The sequence below is a fragment of the Schistocerca americana genome, chromosome 1 (genome assembly GCF_021461395.2).
Source record: "Schistocerca americana isolate TAMUIC-IGC-003095 chromosome 1, iqSchAmer2.1, whole genome shotgun sequence".
Taxonomy (NCBI): Eukaryota; Metazoa; Arthropoda; class Insecta; order Orthoptera; family Acrididae; genus Schistocerca; species Schistocerca americana.
Window position 1 is genome coordinate 898,845,795 of NC_060119.1, and position 11,727 is coordinate 898,857,521.

The following is an 11,727-nucleotide window of genomic DNA, read 5'->3' on the forward strand; positions in this document are numbered from 1 at the left end:
GTTTTTTGGACTCTACATGTTTTTTCGAGAATAAATCATTTACAGTATCCAAGTTGCGGTTCATTCTAATAGCATCCAAACAGGAATGATTAGTGTGATGTGCTAAACTGAAGTGAAATGAAACCACAGCACGATACTTCGTTTTATGGAAATATCTTGGTGTAGGTTGTCAATGGTAGGATCAAATGGTTCAAATGGCTCTGAGCACTACGGGACTTAACATCTGAGGTCATCAGTCCCCTAGAACCTAGTAAACCTAAGGACATCACACACATCCATGCCCGAGGCAGGATTCGAACCTGCGACCGTAGCGGTTGCTCGGCTCCAAACTGTAGCGCCTAGAACCGCACGGCCACTCCGGCCGGCTGGTAGGATCGTTTTAATCATCCTAAGTCATGATAGTTCAGTTGCGGAGACAACATTCGGCAACCACACGTACATATACTATATGTTACAAACACCTTGGGCGTTTACATAAATAATTCACCTATGTGTGTTTCCTCAGTGGAACGAAACATACGTACGGACTGCTTTTACACTACTAGCCTAAGGGAAGAAAAGTTCATTTAGCATAATGTAATTAACTATGTATTTCCCTTGACATATGGTTCTAAATCACAGAAATGCTCACTAACGGGAAGAAGATAGCCATTTTTTATCAGTAGGCAGAAAGCATTATTACTGCCTGGTGTATTCACAATTCCAATTAGGCAGCGTAGGCTTGTATATGGGTACAAGTCTTCGATTAGTTTCGGCAAGTATCAGTTTAAACTTCGAGCAAGGCAGGAACATATCATTTACACGTAAGATAGCGTCTGGAAAGATTGTACACGGTTTTCACACAGCTTCCTATGCTCGAAACCGAACACGAAACGAAGTTCTTAATATTAATTATTCGTAACTATCCTCTACCGTATCAAGAAAGCGGAAAGAAAACAAGGACACTAAAATATTTTTTAAATATTTATAGTCTCTAGATGATCATTTATTGACCGACAGATCGCAATTTGTTGAAGTAAAGAATAAATCTCCTTTCAACCTAAAAGAAGTTAGGCGGGCAGTCATGAAGATCTTTAATCACACGAAACAGGCTAATCTATAGTCTATTATTCTGACGACGCAAAGCAGTTGATCATACTGATGATACATGTAACGTACACAAGCTCGTAATTCAAGTACGTTAAAGATACCGGGAGTTCATGCAGATGTTATTCCATCGGAAGTTGCCTTCGATTTGTTAGCGCTGCTGACAGCTGACGGCCAAGGTTTGTTTGCTCTTCGCCCTGGGCGAGTATGCTTTGTTTGTTTCTTGGACAGGCGGATGTTACTACTTTCTTCTCCTCGCTCACAGATACAAAGTGGCGCAGATCGTACGGAGAGATTCCATGACTGAAGCCAGAATGAGAAACAGATATTGGAGCTCATAGAGGACACAGCGGAACAACATTTCCTGCACCACGTTTTTTCCTTTGCCCTTCAGATTTAATAGCGATTCTATCTATCCGGTATATTAAAACAAACAGAATCCTTCAGCTTAATTGTTATTAATAATACCTTCCCAGCTATTTCATTGACTTTTTCCTTAAATTTTGATGTCGGACGATGTACTCCTGCAACGACCGCAAGTGTTGGCCTTAGTTATACCTATTTCACTGATTAATGTAGAGAAAACCGATGGTGTTAAGTCGGTACTGTTGGACTTTTTCTTTCTACAGAAAATGTTTACATTGACTTGAAATTAAAAAGATAAATCGTCAGATTTCAAAACACTGACATGATAGATGTTCCATTCATCGGTTTGAGCTCTTGGGATAGAGAACGTCTACCCATTTGCCGAGGTGGACCTAATTCGCTACCGGACGGAGGTTGGTAGCGAGTCAATGATATAAGAAGGGCAAGACATACGCATAGGGCGAAATGTTAGATGATGCACAGACGAGAAAAAAGTTCCAGTGTATTTTATTATAAAGTTAGTGGTAGCTCAGTAATATATGATACAGTATCTGAAGTTAATATGGAGAAGCTATATCATGTGAACAGCTACACTCACTTTATAGAGCCGGCCGGTGTGGCCGAGTGGTTCTAGGCGCTACAGTGTGGAACCGCGCGACCGCTACGGTCGCGGGTTCGAATCCCGCCTCGGGCATGGATGTGTGTGATGTCCTTAGGTTAGTTAGGTTTAAGTAGTTCTAAGTTCTAGGGGACTGATGACCTCAGAAGTTAAGTTCCATAGTGCTCAGACCCATTTGAACCATTTTTCAGTTTATAGAATTGACTGTCCACAAACTTCCGGTGTCATCTGCTATTGTGGAGCGTTCGAGTGGCTTGGGTTGCTGACCAAGACACCGTAAAGGCTGCATCAAAGAATTCATGGAGGAAGTGATGCAGCGAGGAGTATCGCAATTCAAATCCCGGTCTAGCCACCAATATTTAAATTTTCTGTGGTATGTGTAAATAGCTTAAGGCAAACGCAAGGTATGGTTCCTGTGTAAAAGACACGGCTAATCTCTTTCTCAAGCTTTGACTACTCGGAGTGTACCGTTATGCTGCATTGATAATGACTCATCGACAGGATCTTAAGCCCTACTGCTTCCGTTTGCAAAACAGTTTAGTGATGTACTGTAAATATTGGAATAGGTAGATTACAACACAAATATGTTGCAGATATCCTTAAGCAGCTCAGCTAAGGGTTGTTGGAAGAAGAACGTTGCTAGGGAAAATGAGCAACAGTATTCTCGATAGCAGAGTATAGTGATTTACAAGGTACAAGTGCACATGTAAGTGATGTATGTATAGAGCCAGAACCATACGGGTGAGATAACAGGTAATTTAGCTCGTTCAGAAGCATATCACGAAGTCAATTTTCCATCGCACCGTATTACAAGAAGGGAAAATTATGTAAGTTGAAGGTGGAGGGAGAAGAAAGGAAAGGAAAGCTAAGAGACTAATGATATCAGCTGCATCTGGATTTAATGCGGAATCAGCGGCGACGAGTGACAATTTGTGCTGGATGGGGACTCGAACCCGCACAAATTATCACTCGTCGCCGCTGATTTTGCATAAAGTCCAGATGCAGCTGATATCATTAATCCCTTCCCTTTTCTTTCTTTTCTCCACTATCCACATTCAATTTACATAATGTATGTCACAGCTGCGATATACGCGTGTCCAAACGAACAGACACCACGCATTCAGTAAAGAACAGGGAAAGACTAATAATGATAGAGAGGGCGTGGGAAGGTGGCCACTTCAACATTAGGACGGCATTTTCTCGGGTGTGACGAACCCTTATCAGGACGAAACAGCTGGAGCAAAGGCCGGACCGTTCTGCCGGCTGTACCGTACAGCTGACGCATAAGCATCGCCCATATCTGAAACTAGCCGACAGATAGCCGTTCCGGGTACTCCACTTTGCTAAACTATCGCGAAGTTCATCGTGGAGACTACGGCTTACAGCATGAACGTCCTCTAAAACACTTTCTATTTCTCTCACGATTGGAATGTGGGAAGGATATTTCCTTGCATGCTATTTGATCAAAAGTATCCGGACACCTATTAGTAGACATTAATACGGAAGGTGTTCACCCTTCGCATTTATGACGGCTTAAATTCTGCTGGGGTCAGTTTCAATTAGGTTCTAAAAGTCTGTGGAGGAGTGGTAGACTATTTTTCCTCAAGCGCCAAAACCAGAGAATGTAGGTTTGAGCGCCCCACTAACCGAACATCATCAGAGAATGTAGTGATGTTGACGCTGGTCTGGATCGAAGCCGAGATTCATCCCAAATGTGTCCCACTGAGGTCAGGTCAGAATTCTGGGCAGGCTATTCCACTACAGGAATGCTACTGTCCACAAACCATTGCCTCACAGATGTTGCTTGCTAATACAATCATCTTCTACATATACATCTAAATCCATACAACTACGATGCAATTCACACTTACGTGCGTCGCACAAGGTTGATCGAACCACTTTCACACTATTTCTCTACTGTTCCACTTCGGAACAGCGCACGAAAGAATGGAACACCTATATCTCTCTGTGCGAGCTCTAATTTCTCTTATTTTATTACGATGATCATTTCTCCCTATATAGGTCAGAGTCAACAAAAATTTTCGCTTTCTGAGGAGAGAGTTAGTGATTGAAATATCGTGAAAAGATCTCACCGCCACGAAAAGCGTCATTGTTTTAGTAACTGCCACCCCAACTCATGGATTATATCCATGACACCCCTCTTCCCCCGTTTAACGCTAATATAAACGAGCTCCCTTCCTTCGGACTTTTTCGATGTGCTCCGTCAGGACTATCTGCAAACGATCCCATACCGCAGAGCAACACTCTAGCAGAAGACAGACAACCGTTGTGTAGACGGCCTCTGTACTAGTTTTGTCGCAGTCTCTAAGTATTTTGTCTTTGGTCCGCGTTCGCTATAACATTATTTATGTGACTGCCCCAATTTAAATTGTTCGTAATTGTTATATCTAGATATTTAGTTGAATTGACAGAGCGTTCATTTGTGTGAATTATACTGCAACAGAAATTTAACGCATTCCTTTTAGAACTCATGTGGATGAACTCACACTTTTCATTATTTAGAGTGAATTTCCACTTTTCGTGTCATACAGATATCTTTTCTAACCATTTTACAATTATTTTTATATCCTAATGACTTTACTAGACAGTAATTGACAGTACCATCTGCAAACAATCTGAGAGATATGCTCATATTATCTCCTAAATCATTTATACAGATTAGGCACAGCAGTGGACGTATAACACTGCCTCGGGAACACCAGATATGAATTTTGTTTTTGTCGATGACTTCCACTCAATTACCACGAACTGCGAACTTTCTAAAAGAAATCACGGACTCAGTCGAACAACTGAAACGATACCCCATACTCATGGAATTTGATTAGAAACCGGTTGTGAGGGACGGCATCAAAAGCGTTCTGGAAATCCAGAAACTTTTCTGAACTCTTCCTCTAATCTACGCAGTACACAAATCTATGAATGCGTTCACATCCTTCCGCATTTAGCATTTTGTTACACGCAATAAGGGGACAGCAGCCTAACGACGAAAAACACCTCCATACCGCGACAACGCTTCCTCCGTACTTCACTGTTGGCACTACACATTATGGCAGGTAACACTCTCCAGGCGTTCGCCAGATATCGGATAGCCACAGAGTATAGTGTGATTCATCACTTACATCATTCGTCTCCGGTCACCCAATGTTCAGTGGCGTCGCCCCTTACGCCACCCCAACCGTCGCTTAGCACACGACAACAGAAATTGGCCTCTCATTTCGTTTGATTTTTTACAGCCACCCTTCGCAATGATGAATGATACTTGTCCGTCAGTACATGTGGTCTTCATGCTCTTGGTTTAGCTGTATCTGACCCTTCGCGTGTCCACTTCACAGCCACATCATCAACAGTCGACCCGGCAGTTTTAGAAGGGTTGATATGTCTAAGATGGATTTGCTACTCAGGTGATATCCAATGACTAATGCACATCCGAAGTCACTGAGACCAATTTTGCTGTTCCCACTTCTCTACTGACAACACAATACTGCTCGACTCCTTTTATACTGGCGGGTCCACCTCTTTTGACTTCCGCTGATCGATTCAGGATTACGCAGGTGTGTCCTGATGCTTTTGAGCAGACAGTGTATGAATCGGTAGGTACTTTAACGATCTTATTTTTACACTCTGAAAAGTGTTTACTTAAATTAAGAAATTTTCAGAGCTAGCAGGCGACAATAATCTTGTCATAGTTTTGATCACTGCAGGTGACAAAAGTAATTAGGCAGCGTGTTAATCCCGGACATTTGTTCCACTTTTACCCTTGTGGAGCTGAGAAACAATTTGGAAGTGGAGTCAGTATAGGTTTTGCAGGGAATACCTTTGACCTACACTTCGCATGGATCTCTCATGTGGATGAATCTGTTTGAAGAGATGAACTTGTGAGGCCTATAACACGCTACTATGAAACGTGATTCCGAACGTTTACAGAGAACAGACGTGTTATCTCTGACTAGAGTGCTCGCTCAAGAAGGGAGCTGAAGGGAATATAGAAATAAATATGTTTAAGTTGTACTGACGTCATCGACTGTCTTAGTAAAAAAGCTATTAGCAGACATCGAGGAAGTTATTTTTGGTGGAAAAAAACGTTAACGGATCTCCCATCTCCACACCAGTGTCATACGGAAGCGGAGAGCAAAACATCACTTTTACGAATATGCAAGGTTTGTCTATGACAGAAAGGGTAGTGTGTCTGTTGTTGCCAGTGAAAAGAAAAAGTATTTTCAGACAGTCACTTGACAGTAATTTAAAACACTAAAACGTAGGTTAACAAGGCGACCAAATCATAGCTAGCGGGCGAGAGACTTATCCACAGTGAATTGACTGACCGCTTATGTTTTTATTCGCTAATCATCAAGCTTTTATAACCTCTACACTGCTGTCTTAGTTAAAAAGATTTACATTTGGTGTGCTACAACAACAACCTTGCTGGGTGTGTGTAAGTGCATTCAAGATGAGAAAGTGCCAATGTGGTGAAAGTTGCGACAGCCAGTGAAATCACAGCAACTTGAGACTAGCCTCATGCAAAAACAGAAATTTTGCTAACAATACCCACCGTAAAATACACTATAGAGAAATATTTGCCGAAAAAGGTATGTGAATTAAGGTACTATAGTTAAACCCAGCCTCAATTGTACAGAACAGCGACGTTAGATTCAGACGCAGATCTGATGGCCCATTTCAGAGTTTATTTGTCCAAGGAAACACAGCATTAATGCATCTAGAAATCGAAGAAAATGTCTTTCCAAAAATTTCAGAAGCCAAGAAAAACAAACAAGAAAAGATACTAACAGAATTATATCAGATGCACTAGAAATTTCTGACGACGATTTCAAATGTTTTCGATACCATTACAGTAGTTAAAGGCATTTTCAGTGTTATTCAGGTGCATGGCTACGAAGTCTAACCCACAACTTTTGCCGAAGACTAAATGGAACTACAAAGAATGGACTTCAGTCACGCTGCTCATATAAAATAGTAACGATAGCTCAGCAAACAGCGCAGATAACACAGAAACTTTTGTAATGACGTTACTTATGACCATATTCGCTTCAGTACGCATCTGAGCAACAGTTCGTGAGCTTTTAAGTTCTTGGAGTTAAAATCGTATTTTTAAGTTGTAACTGTGGTACCAACGCACCCCGTTAATCAGGTTTAAAACTTAGTTTTATCATTAGATTTTTAGTTTCTGGCTAGGTTCAGGGGAGACCTACAAAATTCTATGCACAACTAAATGTGAATGACGACAGAAAAAAACTTGGTAACCTGTAAGCCAAATCTAACGCTAAAGTGCGCATTGTAACCGTGATTCCTTTGTATTTCTTGTAGCTGCAAATACTTGTTGCTCTGTGACAATGAATTACGAACGAACAGAACGAGATGACGCAAAGGTTAAAACTCTGAAATCGTATTTAATAGGAATGGGATTCGAATCTTCCCCTGGCCATTGAGGTGTCGGTTTCACACGGTTTAACTGAATCATCTAAGATGAATTCTGCTATATTTCCAAGAATGATTTTCTGCCAAACCCTTATCCATTTTTACCACATGCTCCGTCTCTGAATATCCCAATGACGACGATACATGAAACATTAAACTATGCAATTTGGTTTAAGAATTTAGGACAAGTGATAAGTGCTCTTGGTAGTAAGTCTTATTCAGAATGTCATCATATAAGTTTTGAGGGGTGTGTACTTAATCTCTCTTGACGTTACGTGATGGCACTGACTCTTTGGGCAACGTTATCAGAAAACACCTCACGTCTTAGCTTCCGTCATCTTTATGAGAATACATTGGCGTACAAAGTCAGGAGAGCGTACTGTCGTGACAGGTCACTCTACGAACAGGGGAACCTAGACTATTTGAAAACTATTGATTGTATGATAACAGGCCGTGCTGAGAGGTAATGCCTTCGTATTTTTTTATGTGAAAAGTCTTGAAGTTTTTAAATAAAACAGACTTTATTAACATTCTACACCTTTATTCTTCAGGTCTACACATTTATTTCTTAACGTAGTCATCCTGGAAACGAACACATTTTCCCAACGAGAGACCAGTTTGTTGACACCATCACTGTAGAATATGTTACTGCGTTGAAGGAGCCACGACTCACCTCTGCTTACACTGCTTCGTCACTTCACTATAAAAGTGAAAGCCTCGACGATGTTCTTTAAATTTTGGAAACATATCAAAATTGGATGGAACTAAGTCAGAACTGTATTGAGCATGAGTGATGACAGACAGTGAGCACAAGGAGTCGGACTGTTGCAGATGTCGCAGCTCACGTACGTGGCCTGTCACTGTCCTGGTGAAGAGGGAGTGCTCCACGTGTGGACGGTCAGAAACTCGGCTACAGCACGCTGTTTCTCACGCCTCGACACAGTTACGTTACACACAGCCATGTTACACGCTTCAGTTAGGAGCCCTGTAGCGGCAGAGTGTTGCAACTTGGATCAGAGAAACGGGAAAGTCGAGCGAGTAGTATGCTTGGCATATAATACCTCAATCGCTATTGAGAACAGAACAGAATATTCGGAGGCATTCCATTCCAGCACGCCACCGTACGGTATTACTTAAGTGTGATTTTCTTCTGTGCAACAAATAACAAATTTGTGGCAATCACGTTCCGTGTTGTACAAAACAGAAAATTTCAGTGATAAGTGATGTTACTTCTTCGCATTGCTGTTGGCAAAGTACGGTACAGTTTACTAGCGACATCTTTTCGCTCTATACCGTTAGACTGTACGTTTGGTGCAGTATTAATGGCAATTTTTTCGTTGCGTAGATGCATTACCTTAAATGACGGACTACCATTCATTACCAGGTATGTAGGAATCTACAACTCACATTCAGCAACAAGTGATGGTTATTACATAGAACTCCCTATCTGAACCATAACAAGATTCTAGTAACTAGAGAGAACTGCTGTACTATAATTTTTCACGTTTTCAGAACAAGTTCTTGATCTAAGCTTATCTTCAGATGGCACCATACAACTCTTGCTAAACTGTGACAATGTAAGCGTTACAAATCTATCACAAAGAGGAAGTACCCCTTGACAAAATAATCATCGAATAAAAGTGCACTTTTGAGACAAATGTTCATGATCTCGTAAAACGTTTGTTGGGTCGACAATAACTGTCACTACCCACTAATTCATTTAACTTAGTGAATTAACAATTTTTCTGTGCAGAATAATTTATCGTCATTTCATTAATTTTGTGTAACAAACCAGTCACGAAAACTGACACTGGTCGGGAGAGCGGTGTGCTGGCCATATGCCCCTCCTTGTCCGCATACGGTGACGGCTAAGGGCTGAGGACGAGACAGCGGGTTCGAATCCTGCCTCGGGCATGGATGTGTGTGATGTCCTTAGGTTAGTTAGGTTTAAATAGTTCTAAGTTCTAGGGGACTGATGACCTCAGAAGTTAAGTCCTATAGTGCTCAGAGCCATTTCTGAACGACACAGCGGCTGGTCGGTTTCCGCTGGGCCTTCAAGGCCTGTTCGGACGATGTTTGTTTGTATAACGAGAATTGCATGCCACCGTCTCACGTTGGACATATTTGTGGCACTTGCGACATAAATCGTTATAGCAAAGACATTTTAAGATAGCTGCAAATCGTCCAGCATCAGCTCGATGTCTCACAAAATACCCCAATGCAAAAGGAAAACAGTTAAGTTTTGGAGTATGGGTTTATAACCTCTGAATTGAAAGAAAAGGGTCTGAGTACAGCAAACTGTCGGCTACTGTCAGCATCAGATCTCTACTTAGGATTAAAGTAGCACAATAATGAGTTTTACTAATTAATAATTAACGTATAATTAACATCTCTCATTCTTAAGTTATTTTAAAAATCAAGACCTTTCACTTCTATGTTAGTGTTAGTCTTAATTATATAAATGTCATAATTAGCAAAGAAATATAGTTACAATATAGACGGGTCTATTCGCAAAAAATCTGTTAGCCAAAGCAATGACTGAGCAGGGGATATGACACTTCCTGACAGATTAATGAGATGTGCTGGTGCGGAACTCGAACCCAGAACTTTTGCCTTTCGCCTTCAGTTCGTAGAACACTTGCCCACGAAAGGCATAGGTTCCGGGTCCGAATCACAGACCGATACACCGTTTAATCTTCCAAGAAGTTTCAAACACACCGCATATTCACGTGCAGAGCGAAAATTCATTCTGATATCAGGACACTCACTGGTAGATTGATAATGTGTGCTGGTATAGAACTCGAACCCAGAACCTTTGTCTTTCGTGGGAAAATCTGTGCCGACTGAGCTATCCAGACACAGAGTCCATACAGTGCCTGCATGGCAATCTGTGCCTGGATACATCAGTTGGTAGAACATTTAACGACAGAGGAAAAAGATACCGGGTTCGAGTCCCAGACAGACACATAGTTCAATCTTCCAAGAAGTTTCAAACATACCGCATATTCATGTGGAGAGTGAAAATTCATTCTGGTATCAGGACACTCACTGGCAGATTGATAATGTGTGCTGGTGTAGTACTCGAACCGAGAACCTTTATCTTTCGTGGGAAAATGCTGTGCCGACTGATTTATGCATACACAGAGTCCATACAATGCCTGCATGGCAATCTGTGCCTGGATAGATCAGCTGGTAGAACGTTTGCCGACGGAGGACAAAGATACCGGGTTCGAGTCCCAGAATAGCGGACACTCGTGTGGAGAGCGAAAACGCATTCTGGAAGCAGGAAATATTCTTAAAAGAGGATATACCATGTGGAGCAGAATTTAGATGGTCCCTCGAGGAGTAGGTGAAGAGGGCGAAAGGAGCTGATAAGGCGGAGAGGAGTAAAAAATCGAGAGAACCACCAGTGGAAGCTTTCGGGAGTGGATCTCGCCCAGCGATGGACCAGACCAGCTGACATAAGAACAGAGTCTAGTGACGGACTGGTGGCGACTAGCAGCTCGCCACGCTGCGGAGAAGCAGCACTCACCGCGTCCTCGAAGGCGCGCAGCTCGGCGATGAGGTCGCGGTCGTGCAGACGCCGGCGCAGGTCCTCGACGTCGGCGCGCAGCCGGTCGCGCTCTGCGCGCGCGTGCACCACCTCGGTGACGAGGGCGGCGGCGAGCAGTGCGGCCAGAGCCGCCCCCAGCAGCAGCAGCGCCAGCCGCCAGCGGGCCCCCAGCGCCACCCCCCGCCTCGCGCCACCCCCGCAGCCCCTGGCCGCCCTGCCGCCCTCGACGGGCCCGGGCCCGGGCAGCAGCCCGTACTTGGAGCCCGTCAGCGGTTCCTGGTCGGCCGACAGCGCCGCCGGGCAGTTGCTCATCATCACGCTCGTCATCGTGACTTACTCTACTCTCGTAAGCTAACCGAACAGTTGCCCCTGACTACTGTACTCCTCCTCTCGAGCGTGTAAACTTCTGATCCCCGAATTCAGCAAGTGCTGTATCCCGACAGAGAGTTCAGTGGAATGTGAGATGACTAGAAACGCAATACACGTGCGAGTGCTACAGTTCAGTCCCGAGTGTCGTGAACGGGTCCCCCTCAGCTCCCGGAGACGGCGCTATCCTTCACGTACTGTGACCACTGGCGCTCGGCTGCACTCGTGAACATAACGCCCCGGCGTGGTCGCGTGCTCTGGCGGTCGCGGGCTCGCGCGGCGT

At 43.3% G+C, this 11,727-nt stretch overlaps 1 protein-coding gene across 1 annotated transcript in view; it reads right to left on the bottom strand.

Moving 5' to 3' along the window:
• LOC124614812 overlaps nt 1–11,219 on the bottom strand; it is a 380,387-nt gene extending 369,168 nt beyond the window's left edge. The window contains exon 1 of the mRNA XM_047142974.1: nt 11,058–11,219. The gene's annotated coding sequence lies outside the window, so the exon portion shown is untranslated. The remainder of the gene's footprint in view (nt 1–11,057) is intronic.
• Nucleotides 11,220–11,727: the final 508 nt, after the last annotated feature.